The sequence below is a fragment of the Dermacentor albipictus genome, unplaced genomic scaffold (assembly GCF_038994185.2).
Source record: "Dermacentor albipictus isolate Rhodes 1998 colony unplaced genomic scaffold, USDA_Dalb.pri_finalv2 scaffold_11, whole genome shotgun sequence".
NCBI classification, from domain to species: domain Eukaryota; kingdom Metazoa; phylum Arthropoda; class Arachnida; order Ixodida; family Ixodidae; genus Dermacentor; species Dermacentor albipictus.
The window spans coordinates 9879336-9897593 of NW_027225565.1; the positions used below are offsets into that span (position 1 = coordinate 9879336).

Sequence of the window (18258 nt, forward strand, 5' to 3'; positions counted from 1 at the left end):
TTTGCGCTCTAGTGGGACGAAATTTTCAATACAATGCATGACGTGTGCTTTGAACTGCGACCATACATGATCTTTTGACGAGTTTTTATCCGAGCAAAGATCTGAAAAGTCAAGAAATTTGTGAGTGAGATATATGATTATTGCATCGTTGTCTGCTCTGTTGAATGCAAGAACGTGCTTTATAGGGCCGTGGTGTCGTACAAGACCAGGTAGAGGCAGTGTGCATAGGACTAATTTATGATCGGATATGCCGTCTAAGATTTCGGTGGATGTCTGGTCGTTCAGGAAATGGTCACTAACAAGAACAACGTCTAAAATATAACTGGAATTGCCCTGGATACGTGTGGGGACGCGTACGAGTTGCTTGAGGTTAAAGTTGAACAATACATCCAATATGGCGTCATTCGCAGCACCTCGCACTTTTTTTGACGACCATTCTATTTCAGGCAAGTTAAAATCACCAGCCATGATTATTTTGCCGTTCGTCATGTGATCATGCATATAATCCAGAAGATGTTCTAGATAACTTGTCTCAGCGTTAGGTGGTCTGTAGATAGCGCCTACAAATATGCAGCCTTTCTGCAGCTGTACTTTGCACCACACCGCCTCAATTTCTGGCTTATCTGGTAAAACGGTGTATCGTAGTTCTTTCTTAAAGAAAAGTGCGACACCCCCGCCTCTAGTGCCCCTATCTCTGCGCACAATCACATATCCCGGTGGCAAGACTTCATGGTCTAAGATATCCGAGTGAAGCCATGTTTCTGTGACAGCAATAATGTCAGGTGTAATTTCTAAAACAAGAGCTTCGAATTGGTCTATTTTATTTGCAAGACTTCGTGCGTTCACATTCAACAGGGTTACTTCTGTCGACTTCGAGTGACTCTCTTTTGTAAGGCGTCCTTTTCTTCGTTTTTTTTTGGACTGCAACTAAATCTTCATGGTCACTATCCCAAGCAAAAAGTTGACCATTTATACGCACTTTATCGTAGACTAGCGACACCCTTTCCTGTCTATCCCGGTATTCTTTCGTTCGATCCCACAGCTTCTTTCTTATTTCTCGAATACTACGAGAAAAATCTTCACTGATATAGAAACCTGAGCCCTTAACTTCGCGCAGTGCTTGAGGATTGAAACTTTATCTCGGTAGTCGAGTAGTTTAAGAATTACGGGTTTTGGCCTAGAAGTATCAGTTTGCTTCTTTTTGCCTAGGCGGTGGATTCTTTCGATTCCCTTGGTTTTTATCTGCAGTATATATATATATATATATATATATATATATATATATATATATATATATAGTCATATCATAAGAAGCCAACAAACACTGATACCAAGGACAACATAGGGGAAATTACTTGTGCTTAATAAATGAAATAAAGAAACGATAAAGTAATGGAAATTAAAGTGGATGAAAAAACAACTTGCCGCAGGTGGGAACCGAACCCACAACCTTCACATTTCGCGTGCGATGCTCTACCAATTGAGCTACCACGGCGTCGTTTTCCCATCCACTTTCTTGGGTGTCCTAGTAAAACCCTGGGAGTAAAACCTCGGGCCCCTCGGCTAACCCCATTTCCTCTCGTTTATATGTATATATATATATAAAATTCGGAGGATGCTTAAGCTTCGCCTTTAAGAGTGGAACGCGATAGAATTCAAAGATCTCGACTGCTTCTCTCGCTTTCCGTCAACTGTAGTTTATGTAACCGTAATGTTTACTGGGAAACGCTCGCGGCGAACGTTATGCACGAAAGCGAGCTTTCTGGAGAGACGAGGCCTCTTGCGTGGGCTGCGAATGCGCGGAGGTGAGCGCAATCTGGATGGTGTTGTTGCAAGGAACCGAGCTCGGTGCGCCACTTCATGAATGGTAGAAACACGGAAAAGGGGGTTTATATTTGAGTTTTCGCGTACCAAAGTTATGCTTTCTTGTACATTCAAATTACAATCTGACGCTATCATGTCCGTAGGTTGTGTGTAAGTCGTACTTGACGATTTCTTTGACGCATATTACCTTCAGAAATTTAATTAGTTCAGTAACTTCTTTGCGCTACACGGAAGGCCTGCGTAGTTGGGTATGCGTAGTTCGCATATGATACCTTACGCTCAAAGACTATCGACGCTGGTCGCGGGACGGCGACACAGGATTTCCTGCGACACGGGGCCCTTCACGCTGTCGCGTTAAAAGTAGCTTCACGCGTCAAGCTGACATTCTTGCACAAAAGATGGATTGTAGGTGTTCGTGCCATATCTGGGCGATAATCGGGGGCGGAATATTGCCTGGGTATCCCGTAGACCATAACCGTCTACCATAAGATGAGACCATATATCCATGAGGCCATGGAAAATTTCGCTGCGCATCAAAAAAATCCTTTTCGTATTTCTGTGAGACCCAAGGCTCGATTCGATGGGCCAGTGTAATCACTAAAGTACACTTTCGCCTTGGCGTAAGTCGCTTCCCTGTATCTCCTTTCTCACTCGTATCATCGAAAGTATAGTGTGTCACATGTTCAGCCTGCATTACGCCACTAACTTCCGTTGTACGCAACGGCGTAATGGCAAAGGTTCACATGAGCTTAGTTTTGGATTTTATCGTTCATATCAGTGACAATTCAGATATACACGTGTGTGTATGTGTGTTGCGTAATAATCGGAAATAACGGGACAGCATCGAAAGATATAGACCTCAAGGATCACGCGTGTCCTGCTATACGAGAAACAGCGGCAATTAAACGAAGATACAAAATAGGATAATAAAACTACTTCGTCAACACGTTGTTGAGGCTTCCTATACATGTTTTTTGTGATCTAGATGGGACATACAAAAGGAAAGAAACACACACAGACACACACGCGCGCACACACTCACGTGCCTTGTTTCTGCCTGTGTGTGTGTGTGTTCATGTATATTTCTTTCTGTATTTCCCATCCAGCTCCCAAAAAAGCATGTCTAGTACAAAATAGGAAACAACCTGAACCGCTCGTATTTTTCCCGACTTCCAGTGTTGTATATAGCTGAGTCTACAGATGTGTGTACAAATGGAACTCTTTCGTCAGCTCGTCGGCCTTCAAAGCCTGCCGGCTCGCGGCATTCATAACGCCTGTTTGACACTTCGGCTGCTCCAAAATAGGGGTTTTACAATCTACCTGGTTCGAGATGGGTACCTGACATCCCTCCAGGCACTTTGAAGACGCATGTGCACACTCCACAAGGGCCGAATACATGTTGTACCCTCTCCTTTCTTCATGCTGCAAAAACATTTTTGGCTTCTTTGTTCAATAAAGAAAGTGCACTGGTGAAAAAAGCGCAGTATACGATATAGCATGGACTCGCTACAATACGTGAGGCAGTGTCCGCACTTTGTGGTATGTGAGGTGCAAATACGTACAAATGTTACATTGTTCGAGGCAGGATATTGCGCCCAGGATATGACTGCCGCAAAATCTAGATGACCTATAGAGTCCAAGTCTTTTCATGACACAAATTGGTTTATCTTATTTATCCGCCGCGGTAGCTAAGTGGCCGTGGCGCTTTGTTGGCAAACAGAAGGTCACGGGCTCGATTACCGGCAGCAGCGACCGTATTCCGATCGGACGTTAAACGATAAAAAATCCTCCTGTTCCGAGCTTTAAGTCTGCATCAAACCCCAGGAAGTCAAAGTTAACCCCAAGCCCTCCACGACGACGTCTCTAAGCCTCTGTGTCACTTTTGGATATACAATGCGATAACTCAATCAACCCTTCTAAATTAATTTACCGCTAACGTACTGCCATACACTTATAGCGCAATTCGTCCGACAAAGCTTAAGCAAATTAGTTGCACTTGCAGTTTCGAACGCAGGCATCATTTTCCGCCTTTAGACTCCAGCCATCCTGCTTGACCACGCAATACCACTTTGACGGTTAATACTGTTAATGCAAACATGAAAGTCGTACACACGGCCTTGTCGTTGTAGTAGTAGCAAACATCTTTATTGAGGGGATGCAGTAAAATATTGCCACGCTCATTTGTTCACAACAGGGAGTTCAAACCGCCCTTCCAGATGTAATGGAAGAGAGTACGATACGAGGTGCCGTTCAGCCATATCGACAGCCCTTTCTCGTCTCGAATGTTGGCTTTGCTCTGGGTAAAGATGTCCGCTAAAAGGCGTGCATTTGTGCGTGTGTGTGTGATCCTCCAGCGAAGAAGCCCGATTATGCTACAGACGCGTTTTTTTTTTCTCTACACATACTCTTGAAGAGTCTGATGGAATAAGAACTTGATCATTACCCTCATGCAGGCTAGTGGTTTGAAACCCTTGGCGCATGTGTCGCATGGCGACAACTTACCTATAGAAGAGGATGCGCGCCAGTTTCTCCCTGCAGAAATAAGCATTGCTTCCCACATTAAACAACTACTTGTACTTTCCCCCATTTGTCCCAGTGCCAGCTAGCGCTTTGAGATATGGCATTGCACACCCTTCAGAATCGGCTCAGTTCGAACCATGCTGACGTGACATCCTGCAAGTGTTGGGTCTACTTGCGCGGCACGATGTGCGTGCGAATGTTTCCTCGTTTTCTTGACGCCTGATGTATTGTGCTTTGTACTCCAGGTGGCGTTATAGGCGTTCCCGAAACTCTTGTATAAGCTGAGCGTATACAGGGACGCTACTTCAATCGCAGCCTTCGCGCAGAGCTCGCAAATTCCCTTTGTAGGCTGGTGTTTGTGAGTGACGTTAAGCGTTCCCTTGCTCTCTCTCTCGCATACGGCAGATGATGCGTCCGGTTCAGCCCCGCGCGCGTGCGTGTAGTGTTTCCTCGTTCTCATAGCGCTTATGTGCCATGTTTTGTGTACACTCGAGATGGCGTTGCGTGTTCTACAACACATGACGGTAGGGAGGTTCCCGTCACAGTCATCCTGTATAAGATCAAATTCTTAGACGGCATGTGTTAGTTTCCTCCTTATGGCTCCCTACAAAGTGCAACAGCAGATATGAAGTACAGACAAACCGAAACGTTTAAATGTTTCATCAGATGCGTTGCACGGCAGAAATAAAGATATAAAAGACGTAAATTTCAACAATGCCTGGGGTCCGCGTAATATTTTGTTTTACTTGCTTGTCTTCTTGCGCCCACCAGAACAGCTTGAGGAGGAAGTGGTTTGCAGGGTCTCATACATGGCTAAAATATTCTGAAGCTGAATGACGAACACCAGTTGTGAACATGTCAAGATGTAACGTGCACACATACATAAGTACTTACATGCGAACATGCAAGGGTATAGCGTTGATTAAATATATAAACAAATTATTCGGAACCATTTATTCGATTTACTTTATAAGTGCACTAACGTATGACAGCTAACACGAACCGGAAAGGGGGCTTTATGAGCAATAATTACAAGAAAAAAAAGAGAAAGCATGCTACACATTCACAGTTTCTTTTATTATCATGTCATCAACGCTGTGTGAGTGAACATAACAGATATCACTCACTTAGACGTATTCATCAGTACAGCCGCGGACGCAAATGAGCTTGCTAACATCTCCGGCAGGTGCATCAGGGTGAGCCTATCTATGGCATGTCAGCGCTGTGTGTTTCTATGCTCTTGTCCGTCTTATCTTCCTCGCGATGTATACCTATAGCCATATCGTGCAGCCAGGCTTTAAAGTGCAACAGAGACTAAAATTTTCTTCTGCTGTTAAGAACGGCCAGCTGCAGTGCAAGTTTCGCCAACCAGTTGCGACTGTGGAGGCAACATTCCGGGAGCGTCGCCGCACACCTCTAGCCACGGCGTGACTAAGTCGACTGTGTGTGAACAACAATACGTGCGTTCTCGACTCTCCGTCGCTGGAGCCAAGTTTGACGAAGTCGCCATTGTAACTAAACGGGCTCGGCGGACCAACTATTGTTACTGAGCCGGGGGTATGTGTACTGTAACGCCTTCCCACGCGCCGACCAAGACGCAAGACGACGGGCGGCCGGCGGGCACACTGCAATTCGGGGAATAAATGCCCCTACGGTGCCAGGTCGTCTCCCCTACGGTGCTTCGTCTCCCTATACGGTGCCTGGTCAACTCGCCTACGGTGCTTCGACGGCCGTTTCCGTGACCTGGATATCGGGGCAGGACCGAGTATTTAAAAACCGCTGTTGTGCGGCTGCTCAGGACACTCTCTCTCAAGCAGTCATGTTAGACTGATGTACTTTCTCAAACAGTCATGTCAGACTTATATAAATACTGTAAATAAACCCATATTCCTCGTTCTCAAAGAGAAGCAGTCCTTCCCTTCATCAAAGTCCTCAGCGTGGATAAGTTGGACGATGGCATGCGCCAGCTACCTTCTAATTCATGCCCGACTCCAATCTTGACAACGGATCACGAGCGATGTGATTGAACCCCCAATCATAACAACTGGCTGACAGCGGTGAGATGGACTTTGCGATGTGGTGCTGTATCTGCGGTGAGTGCTTGGTTCTTGCTTTGGCTCTCTAGGCTTCATTTTGTGGTTGTTCTGTTTAGAACAATAGGGAAGCTAGATTGTTGAGTGTTAGCTAGGTAGTGTTTTCCTAGCTAGATTTAGAGAGCAGGATCAAGGCAGTAAAGCAGCAGCCATGGAGTTAAGGACACTGCTGGGAGACGAGTTGTTGATTGTTGGTGTAGAACTGGGCCTAGATTTACGCAAGGAAATGCTAAAATCGGAATTATTGGAGCTAATTTCCGATCAGGCCAGTGAGAAAGAAATTGAAATGGGGTTTGAACTTCTGAAAAAGAGAGAAGAACGAGAGAGAAAAGAACAAGAGAGAGAGGAAAGCGATAAAGATCGCGAGTAAAGAAAAATGCAACTTGAATTTGAAAGCAAACATTTGGAGTTGTCTCAAGGAACTGAAGGGGCTCTGGGACGATCAAGTGAGGCAGAATCATACCCCATGGGCAGGCTATTAAAGCCATTTGAGGTCGGGACCGACATAGGCTTGTTCCTAAACAATTTTGAAAGGGCTTGCGAAAAGATGAGCTTCGGCCCGAGTACATGGCCACAGCAGCTGCTGTCTATGTTGCCGTGTGAGGCAGGGAAGTAATCGCGAGACTGAGTGCACAGGATGCATATGATTATGCGAAAGTTAAGGCTAGTCTCCTGAAGAAATACCGCCTTTCAGCCGAAGCTTTTCGGCAAAGGTGTAGGAGCACAAGCAAGAAAGATAGCGAGGGATATCCGGAGCTTGCATATAGCTTAAAGGCCAACCTAGTCGAGTGGCTGAAAAGCGCGGAAGCGTACGACAGCAGAGACATGATCATTGCATGCATGTGTCTAGAGCAGTTTTACAAAACCATCCCCCAAGCTGTGAAACTGTGTGTGCAAAACAGAGGGAATGTAAGCACTGTAGAAAGGGCGACTGAATTAGCCGAAGAGTACGCAACCCGTAGAAATTTGAACGCTGAGGACGCAAATTGGGACGGTCGAAATGGACCGCGGAAACCATTTCCGTTCAAAAAGGGTTCGCAGACTAGACGATCGGAGCCTGTAGACGTGGAGGAAAAGCCCGCAGGAAAGAGCGAGGAGAAACTTAACGGGGAAACCACACAAAAGGAACAGAAAAGAAAATTCGAATTTTTTAGGCCGATCCGCTGTTATAAATGCCCCAAATTGTGACATATAGCTGTAAACTGCGGAAGCCTAGCGTAGTTTTTTCCTACGTAGAGGACAAAGACGAGAATATGGAACTTTTAAGCCCCTATCTTCACGACCTGCAAGTTAATGGCAAACCATGCCGAGTGCTAAGAGACAGTGCCGCCACGATGGACATTGTCCATCCGTCTTACGTGACGGTAGGTGACTTCACCGGAGGAGTAGCATGGATCAAACAGGTTGTACAAGAACACAGCGTGTGTCTGCCCATGGCCAAAGAAAAAATCAGTGGACCATTCTGGGAGCTAGAGACTGAGGCTGCAGTTTCCAAATTTTTGTCACTGCAGTATCCTTACATCTTTGCGAATCGTTCAAATCAGTTACTGCTTGAAAAAGGGCTTAAACTGGGAGAGGGCGTAGTACAGGCATTGACGCGAGGCCAAGCTCGTAAAATCGCGTCGCTTTCGGCCGAAAATGCACAAGCTGCTACAGCGGAAGTAGCAAAAGAGGTAACGTCAATAACCGAATCCGTCCGAGCTTGGCTTGAGGGATGAAAAATCAGTCCAGGAGAGCCTGCCAGCTGACCAGCTCAATGAGAGCGTATCAGTAGAGTGTCAAAGTTCAAGCCTGCAGGAAAAGCAAGCTGACGCAAACGCAAGCAAGACAGGGTCGTTATTATCACCGGCCTCAAAAAACTTTGATCAGCTCTTACGTGTGGATAGAGAGTCACTGGCAGCCGAACAAAAGAATGATGAGAGCTTAGCTAAATCACATCACACAGCTAAAGAAGTCACTGCTAGGCGCAACTTGACGATACATAAGAGAGGAGGGTTGTTGTATCGCCACTACAGAGATCGAAAGGGTAGGATTTTAGATCAGTTAATTGTACCTACTAAATATATAGGGAGGACCTTTTGAGTCTCTGTCATGGAAATGGGTGCTCCGGCCACCTAGGCATAAACAAATAAAAGGAAAGATCGCTTATGGAATACTACTGGCCTGGCTGTTTCAAAGACGTAGAAAACTTTGTAAAATCATGCGACGCCTGCCGGCGCTCTGGTAAACCAGGAGAGACGTGGAAAGCTCCACTGAAGGTAGTGCCCTTAATAAGGGAGCCTTTCAGACGACTTGTAATAGACACGGTAGGGCCTCTTCCAAAAACGAAATTGGGCTACAGGTTCTTGTTTACAAAATCGGGCTACAGGTTCTTGTTTACCATGCTGTGTCCGGCTACAAAGTTTCCAGAAGCGATCCCTCTGAAAGAGCTCAGCTCCACTGAAGTAGTAGACGTGCTTTTGACAGTGTTTGCACGAGTTGGGTTTCCAGCCGAAATTCAGGCAGATCAAGGGTCAGTATTCACGAGCGCACTGACTTCCACGTTCTTGAAAAAGTGCGGGGTAAAGTTAATACATAGTTCTGTCTATCACCCTCAGTCAAACAGTGTAGAGAGGTGGAATTCAGTGCTTAAGCGAGTTTTGCGTGCACTATGTTACGAGCACAAGGAGGACTGGGAGAACTGTCTGCCGGCAACGTTGTTAGCTTTGCCAATGGTTCCACATGAAGCGACAGGGTTCTCGCCGGCAGAACTAGTGTATGGGAGGACACTCCGTTCTCCACTGAGAATGTTAGGAGAGATGTGGGAGGAAAAAGGGGATGGTCCAACAGTGGTTGAATACGTGCTAAGTGTGCTGGAACGGCTAAGTGCCACCTAAGAACTTGTCGGAAAGAACATGGGAGTAGCTCAAAAGAACGCCAAATTCTATTACGACAAGAACGTGAGGCTTCGTGCGTTTAACGCCTGAGACCAGGTAATGATCCTCAAACCTTCAAGAACAAGCTTGAAGTTCACTGGGACGAGCCCGTTAAAGTGTTGCACAAACTTTCAGATACTAACTATGCTCTGAAAAGGCCTGGTCGCAGGAAGGAGGTGAGGATATATCACTGCAATATGATGAAGCCGTATATAGATCGGAGCGAGCGGACTCGTTAACTATACCATCAAAGAGCAGGATGGCACTAGTACCAAGTTTAAGGAGTATAGGGCGACCTCCAACTCTGAAATCTGCCTAGAAGAAGTAGTAGAACACTCGGTAAGCTCGCACGCTCTAAGACCCGAGCAGCTAGATGAGCTAAAAGGGGTGTTAGGGGAATATCTCGACAGATTCAGCGATCGGCCTGGTAGAACCGAACTGATAACGCATGAAATTGAGCTTACATCAACCGAACCAGTAAGATCAAAGCCTGACAGGCTGTCTCCAAGACAAAGAGAAATTGTGGAGGCAGAGATACAGCGCCTGCTAGAGTTGGGAGTTATCGAGCCCGCTGAGAGTGACTACACGTCACCGCTAATACTGGTAGAAATCGCTAGCAAGGACCCTCGTCTGTGTGTTGACTACAGGAAGTTAAATGCCATCACTAGGGATCAGCTGTACCCGATACCCAACATTGAGAAACGAATTGAAAGAGTTAGCGCTGCTAAATACATTTCAACTATAGATCTCGTGCGGGGGTACTGGCAAGTTCCCCTTTCAGAAAGTGCCAGCCGCTATGCCGCATTCATCTCACCTGTGGGCACTTTTCGCCCTCTCGCACTCAGCTTCGGGCTGAAGAACGCAGTGTTTAGCTTCTCTAAGTTAATGGATATTGTCCTAAAAGACTTGCAGGTGTTCGCCTTGCCATATCTGGATGATGTAGCAATGTTTTCGGACAGCTGGGAACAACACGTATCGCACCTCAAACAGGTGTTCTCACTGTTGAGGGAAGTCGGCTTAAGGATGAAAGCGGAAAAGTGTAGATTTGATTGTTCACAGGTTACTTATCTGGGCCATGTTGTCGGCCAATGCACGAGACGGCCGGCCGAGCTGAAAATAGCTACGATTGGACAATTTTCTCAGCCACGCCCGAAAACAGACCTTCGTTCATTTTTGGGACTTGTGGGGTACTATCAACGGTGCATTCCGAATTACTCGCAAATGGCAAGTCCACTAACGGACGCCCTCCGAAAGGGAGCACCAAGTAGCGTACACTGGGATAAGGACAAAGAGAACGCTTTCCAAAGTTTGAAAACGCTATTGGTTTCTCGTCCTGTGCTTCGCGCGCCAGACTACACAAAGGAATTCATAGTTCAATGCGACGCAAGCGACAGAGGTAGGGGCGTCGTACTTAGTCAGGTCGGCAACGATAACGAGGAGCATCCTATCCTCTATGCCAGCCGTAAACTAAATGTAAGAGAGGAAGCCTAAAGCGCTTCAGAGAAGGAATGCGCTTGTTTAGTTTGGGCCGCCCAGAAGTCGTGTTACTTGTACGGAACGAAGTTCATCTTCGAGACCGACCACTTTCCTCTGACGTGGCTCAATCAAATGTCTCACAAAAATGGCCGCTTGCTCCGATGGAGTCTCACTCTCCAAGAGTAGAACTTCTCCGTTGGATATAAGAAGGGAAAGTTGCATAGCAATGCGGATGGTTTGAGCAGGCTAATTTGAATTCTGCGTTTGAGGCTCCCGCCTAAATTTTAGGGTTACTAGGGTTAATTTTGTTAAGCCACGAAGATCCCCTCTCATTTAGCAGGATTCCCTCCATGATTGCGGAATTTGTCAGCACGAAATTGCTTCCTAAATTGTCATAGCGAAATGCAGCATCTTTTTCTTTCTGCACTTATGTTTTTTTTTTGAAGCTTAGCGGGTCTAAAGTGAGAGCCAAGGTACGTCATCTCGGCGCGGAGCCGTGTTGCCGGGTTCATTTTGCAGTTGCCTGTCCTTGTTGGATGTTTTGGGGCGGTTACATCATTACACAAGTGGTCGCTGCGAGCCAAGGCATCACCCCCTGGCCACCAGCCGTTCTCTTCCTGCCCAGCGGTTGTCAGCGCTAGACAGTCGAGATTTTTCGGGCCATGGAGGCACTGTCAAGAACGGCCAGCTGCAGTGCAAGTTTTGCCAACCAGTTGCGACTGTGGAGGCAACATTCCGGGAGCGTTGCCGCACACCTCTAACCTCGGCGTGACTAAGTCGACTGTGTGTGAACAACAATACGTGCGTCCTCGACTCTCCGTCGCTGGAGCCGAGTTTGACGAAGTCGCCATTGTAACTAAACGGGCTCGGCGGACCAACTAGTGTTACTGAGCCGCGGGAACGTCTACTGACACCCCTTCCCACGCGCCGACCAAGACGCCAGACAATGGGTGGCCGGCGGGCGCACTGCAGTTCGGGGAATAAATGCCCCTACGGTGCCGGGTCGTCTCCCCTACGGTGCCTCGTCAACTCGCCTACGGTGCTTGGACGGCCGTTTTCCGTCATCTGGGCATCGGGGGAGGACCTAGCGTTGAAAAACCGCTGTTGTGCGGCTGCTAAGGACGCTCTCTCTCAAGCAGTCATGTTAGACTGATGTACTTTTTCAAACAGTCATGTTAGACTGATATAAATACTGCCAATAAACCCATATTCCTCGTTCTCGATGAGAAGCAGTCCTTCCCTACATCAACGTCTTCATCGTGGATAAGTTGGACGACGGCATGGGCCAGCTACCTTCTAATTCATGCCCGACTCCAATCTTGACAATGGATGAGGAGCGATGGGATTGAACCCCCAATCATAACACTGCCCCGGCTTCAAGCGTGCATTATTTGCTGTTGTCTTTGGCAGACTCACAGTTAATGGGAACATTGTAGACCAGTTTGTCTTTCTGGTCCTTTCTTTCGCGCCAGTGAAGCGGGAACGTCGCTACTGTCCCTTGCTTGATTTCGCTTATGTGTATCGAACCGTATAATCCTGAATAAAACATCGATTGCTCAATCGGAAGGTTAATCGATCAATGGCCCCGCCCAGTACACACACATACGTACAATACCTATGGATGTAATACGTATGAGCTACCTAAATAAATGCGCAGTATTTACCACAAGCAATGTGGTATTTGGGGCAGAGAATTTGCTACGCCAACAGTGAACCACCTAGTCAGGGAGCATTTCGTAATGCATATTTGATAACGCAGTTCTTCAGCCTCATCAGAGTCATTACCCTCGCCTACATTGCCTGCAAAAGAATTACATGACGTCTTCTTCACCGTCATCTGTCGTAGACATACAAAATACTGCCTAAAACTGCTGCCATTACGAACAAAATTCACAGATTTTGTCCGAGCGAAGCCCGTGAATTTTTTTTCGTTTGTTCCTAAGCTCTATCAATATATTATCTATGTGTTGTAACCCGTGCATTATTATATTAGGCGATGCGATGCTCACTTTCCGCAGTCGGTCTGCATACTGGTGACAAGCCTATATAGACTGCACCGACTATTAAGGCTTCTCAGGCATGCCCAGTAAAGAAACATTTCAGAAATAACGGCTATCAAAATATTAACGATTTACTTTTGCACAGTCGTAGGTTTCGTCATCTGTAGTATTTGCATTCCTCTCTACTGGCCGGATGGCAGTCTTCAGTTTGAGTGCAATGGGTCAAGTTTCCTAAGAAACTTTTGTAAACTTCAATTTTTAGACAGTTGGCACGTCATTAATTCATTGTTAAATGCTTTGATTCATAGCGTGTTTTCTATGGAGATTCTAACTGGATGTGTCTTGCCTGCTCGCCTTCCTCACAGATGAAAAAAAAAGAAAACAATTTACATTGGCAAAAACTGTAAACAATGTTTTCATACCGCGATCAAACCGCGAACAGAGCGCGCAATTCATATGTAGTAGTCTCTCCCAAGGTCACAGTTCTGAATGCGCACGCCCTATATAATGCCCAGTATGGAACCAAGTTTCTAGCATGCTATATATAAGGTCTATCAATGCACGAAAAAGACATGCTTTCCTGTCCCCAGGTACGCACACTACATAGTACTGAGAAATGCGCTAAGCCTCTGTAAGCATGCGCACGCGGAAGCATAGTATGCCCTCACCCATAGTGGCCGCGAGCGCCTGATAACATAAAATCTGAAAACATTAACTTTTGCCCTATCGACTTCCTCTCTATGTTCATACCAATGCACGTGGATGTCGGTAACAGGAGGCTGAAGGTCTCCGAGTGCGTATACAGTTAATTATTCACGTGGCAGATGCTTTGACGGTGGATTTTTTTTTTATCGCGGCTCCGTGCATAAAAAATGTATAACGGACAGTTTGCTATCTGCAAAATGTGAGTTGTGTATTCGTTATAACAAAAAAGCAACATTCCGGCTCAGGGTTTATCGTCCTTTTCATTGTTCACAACCAATCCAGCCATACGTGATGTTTCGTTCTCCAGCTATATGCCAATGATATACCGAAAAGCTCGTGATATCAAAATCTGGCGAGCGGCTTTTATAGCTCCTTCAGAGCTAGCGTGCGTATTGGTACAGCTAGCAACGGTGTTCGTCGTGGAGTGCGTGAGTGCACTGTCGTTTACGCGCAGATTCTGCAGCCGGATGCAGTGGCACTCTTGCGACTGCACACCTCATATACATCGCACTCGGCATACAAGTGCTAAATCTTGCTTGTCCTAGCCGTTCTGGGACGACTATAGAAGAAACTCTGGTGGCTTGCTCATTACTTTGAATCGCAGCAGAATGATACACACCAGTCTTTCGTCGTAGGAGAGACAATGCGTGCACTGCTCGCATTCGAAGCTGCCGATCGCGCGCTCTACAGTAGAGGTTTGAATGCGCTGGCTCCTTTCCGATTCGCACGAATGCGAGCGAACGTTCTATCCCTACGTCCTTTTTTTTTTGTCCTGCTGGCAGCGAAAAAATTGCCATTCGCAACTTTTTTTTTTTTACTTTCTCGCTCTTCCCATCCTCACGCGCACACATAGAAACAGTGCAGCCTTGCCGCCACAGCACGTGCCTCGAGATCCACTGACAACTGAGGGAAAGCGAAGAGAGACCCCCGTCCGCTCCTCCGTTTTTTTTCTCCTCTCCCGATGAGCGCTCACCCAGCACTGCTGCGCCTTCCCATTGGCTGACTTCCCGAAGCGACAAGAGCCAATGAACGCTAGGAAGTTTGGTAAGAGAGGGAGTGAAAATAGGGGAAGGGGCGGTGCTCTGACCAACTTCATTCTTTTTTTTTTTTCGCTCTGTACACTGAACCGCGCGCCACGCGTTTCACGTGGCGGGAGCCAGGCGGGCCAGCCTCAACCTCTTGGACTCTCACTCTCCGGCGGTCGCTCTCAGCGCGCAGCAACCTCCTTCCCCGTATCCAGCAACTCTCTTCCCTATTTGCTCCTCCTTCGTGTCCCGTTTCTCCTCTCGGAGGGCGCTCTCTACTGCTACCACCGTGTCCTTCCCATCCTCTCGCGCTCCCAGTATTCTCGCATCCTTTTCCTTCTAGTTTTCTGTCGATTTATTGCTCAGTTTGGACGGCGGATTTCTCGATCCCGACTTTTCGAGACTGGTGCATCCCGCGTTCCCCAATTGCGCGTGTCCCGCCGAAGCCGCGATCATGGCCCTCCGATGTTCCAGCCCGAGTCTGCACGACCATGAGGTCTCCCGGTGATCAGGCACCAGCCCCAGCCGAGCGCACCGTGGGCTGCCCCTGCGAATCACCGTCCCGGCGCGTCTACCCTGCCGCGACACTGCTTCCCGCTCTGCCGCGACTGCTGCTGCCGCTGTCGCCAGTGCGGTCCACACCGGCCGCCGCACGCCCCGTCGTATCCGAGTGAACGCGCGCACCGCGACCGCTCGGCTCGACCACCGCCGGAATAATCTGCCACGCTTCCTCGTCGACCATCTTGCTCCCTGCGCCGAGCCAAGGTAATCGTAATCTGAAACCCCTCCTTCACCTGTGATGTGTAATTCTCACGTTTGTTATGTTTGAGAAAATCAGAAGCACGTCGGGCCGATGACATGGAAACCTGTACGTTCACTACTGCAGTTGCCCAGTGACAAGAGAACAACTTTGTGCAATGTCCAACGTTTGCTTGGAGCAGCATCAGCCTGCTTTACGAGTGGGCTCATGTTGCACCGTTGGCTGCTGCACGCACGTGTTACCCGCGATCAGTGCCACCTGCTGGCTGTTCAGATAACCTCAGGGCACTCCTTCCTTGCAGACTGCAGTGAGTCAAATGATGCATATGTGCTTCGAATTCTCGCCACCGCGGGCTTCACGTAATAATTACTCATTTGTGTTTTGGCTTTCCTTCCACAGTATTCAACGAGGAAGCCTTTTACTGTGCGGTTTTATTGTTCAGGCGTAGCCGAAGGATGCAAGTTTAGGTGTTCTGGCGGCAATTCCTTTCGACCCGAATCTGTTTCATTATTATCACCTTCCGCCGCATCTATCGGCTGGCCTTGTTGATAACGCGGACAGCGCGCCGCTCGAACAAATATGAGAACGGGAAAAAGGCAGCAGATAGGATTGTAATCGGGATATAGGGTGATTGCATTATTCCGTATCTTAAGATAGCGGTCTGAAACAATAACACTGAGTTCCAGACTTGCTCGATCATCGCCGTATAGCGTTCAAAGCGTTATGTTACACAATATGTTAGTTTTTGCGGTATGATCATTTCTTGCTCCTCGGTTAAACCCCGCGGATCATCGTGTTAATCGTGATGACTGCTTTACCAGACCGTGCTCATTAGTGAGCATGCTGATTCCCTTCCGCTTAAAGGTAACGTGGGGCATAAACGCAGAAGGCGTCTTGAGGCTCGGTCTCCCAGCAGCTTCATGTCAGGCACTTCTAAGAAAGCTGCACATGATTGATATTTTTCTTGCCTCCCCCATTCCACCTTGCTCCTCCCCTGACGGTGCCTAATTAAAACGCGTAGAAGTAGCTGGATTTGTCTCTAAATTCACCTAGACTTTCGCTGGACACAAATTCACATAGCTAGAGAAGCAGCTCAATAATCTGGTTACGTCAGAACTTTATTTTCACGTCTATAATGTTCTTGCACATTTCTTAACGTCACGCCTTTTGTCCTTTGAGCCCGTTCTTATGCATTGCGCTCAAGTGAATGCAAATCAGCTCGCATTCGACTCTATTTTTGCAACTGAATTCTGCCACAGAAAAATAAGCACACAGTCATCCACATATACCAGATTCTGGGACTTTCCGCAGCCGCAGGTCAGGGCTGCGAATAGGTACGTTACATTTCTCTAGGCAGTATGGTGCTGGCTGTGCGAGGAACAAGATGAAAATAACGTGCGGTACTTGGTGACGAAATGATAATAATAATATTTGGGGTTTTACGTGCCAAAACCACTTTCTGATTATGAGGCACGCCGTAGTGGAGGACTCCGGAAATTTTGACCACCTGGGGTTCTTTAACGTGCACCTAAATCTAAGCACACGGGTGTTTTCGCATTTCGCCCCCATCGAAATGCGGCCGCCATGGCCGGGATTCGATCCCGCGACCTCGTGCTCAGCAGCCCAACACGATAGCCACTGAGCAACCACGGCGGGTGACGAAATGATGTTACCAGCTCCTGAAATACTTCACTGATGTCTAGAAAAAAAAAAAGAAAATACTTTTCAATGCCTCCTGCCTATGCTCAGTGGTGCAGTGTAACGTTTTTTACAGTGAACCCGCATGTATTTCCAATATACAGCCATTGTGCAAACAGATGCACGTTTCTTCATTTGTATTCACCGTATGTCTAGCCCATCCTGTAACGACCTTCGAGTCAATCGTATGAATAAATCAAAACTAGAGGCATGTTTTCAGTATGACTCTTGTTTCATGTAGTTTTTCGGCGGATTAGTAAAGGGGATTGCAGTGCAAACGTGAATATAACTCTGAACAATATAATTGACCAAGCAATACATATTTAAAGTGGTGCGGTATCATACCAACCTGTCACTTCCCTTGGTAAGCATTAACACATTGTTTTTGTCTCCAAATACGGCATGTGTAGCTGCAGCCGCTCAGTCGAAGAAATATCGTGTCGGAGAAACGCGCATTATCGTTGAAGGAAGACTATAGTGCTTCGTCTCACTCTTCAATATGTTGATTTGTGCGCTACCGAACGCGATAGTTTTGATAATGTTGAAAAGCCTGTGCAATACCACAACTTCATAAAATTCTGGTTTACAGGGAAACGATTTTTTTTCCTGGCCCAAAAAGTTTGGGCTAGCCAGGAGTTTGCATATATTAAAATTATACTACAGGGGCTCCGCTGCCTCCATGCATGTAGCTATAGCTGTCAAGCTCATTTTGATGCGCATAATCACTTACTGCATTAAAATTAGTACAGAAAGTCGCGCACGAACTCGAAAACAGGCAAGCAAAATATATCAATTAAAGTAACACCCAAACACAAGAGTGATCGAAGTTCGAGATGACGAGAGATACGCAGAATGCATTGCAAAGTATACTCTATGCTTGCGAACGGCCGCATTGAAGATAAAACGTGCTGTGAGATTCAAAAATATTTGATCAGGAGATTTAATAAGATATTCCTGTGGAACCACTTGTAAACAATTTGTCTGTCATTAGGTCAGAAACAGGTCAAGTGTCCTAGCTGCACGGCGCGACTATCGATTTTGCAAAAGTAACCCGTTTAGCCACACTTGTAGCTGAATCATTTTTTACGTGTCTAGGTCAGTCAAAAAGTCGCTGGATCTCGCTACAAAACTTTTAGCGACGCCCAAAGTTGAAAAGTGACGTCAGTAAGTAACGCATTGCCGCGTGTAGTAGGATGCACACTATTTCTTGCAGACAACTTGCACAAAGACACTCACAGCGGC

General features: G+C 46.9%; 1 protein-coding gene and 1 long non-coding RNA gene across 8 annotated transcripts in view; one reads left to right on the plus strand and one right to left on the minus strand.

Moving 5' to 3' along the window:
• Window positions 1–18258, minus strand: part of LOC139051324 (uncharacterized) — a 342324-nt gene that overhangs the window by 232755 nt on the left and 91311 nt on the right. The gene's annotated exons all lie outside the window — the stretch shown is intronic.
• Window positions 1–18258, plus strand: part of LOC139051323 (LIM homeobox transcription factor 1-beta-like) — a 287776-nt gene that overhangs the window by 24267 nt on the left and 245251 nt on the right. The window contains exon 1 of one of the 7 annotated variants that reach the window (XM_070528335.1): window positions 15200–15323. The exons of the other annotated variants lie outside the window; for them this stretch is intronic. The gene's annotated coding sequence lies outside the window, so the exon portion shown is untranslated. Of the gene's footprint in view, window positions 1–15199; window positions 15324–18258 lie in introns of those variants that run through there. 7 annotated transcript variants of the gene reach the window in all.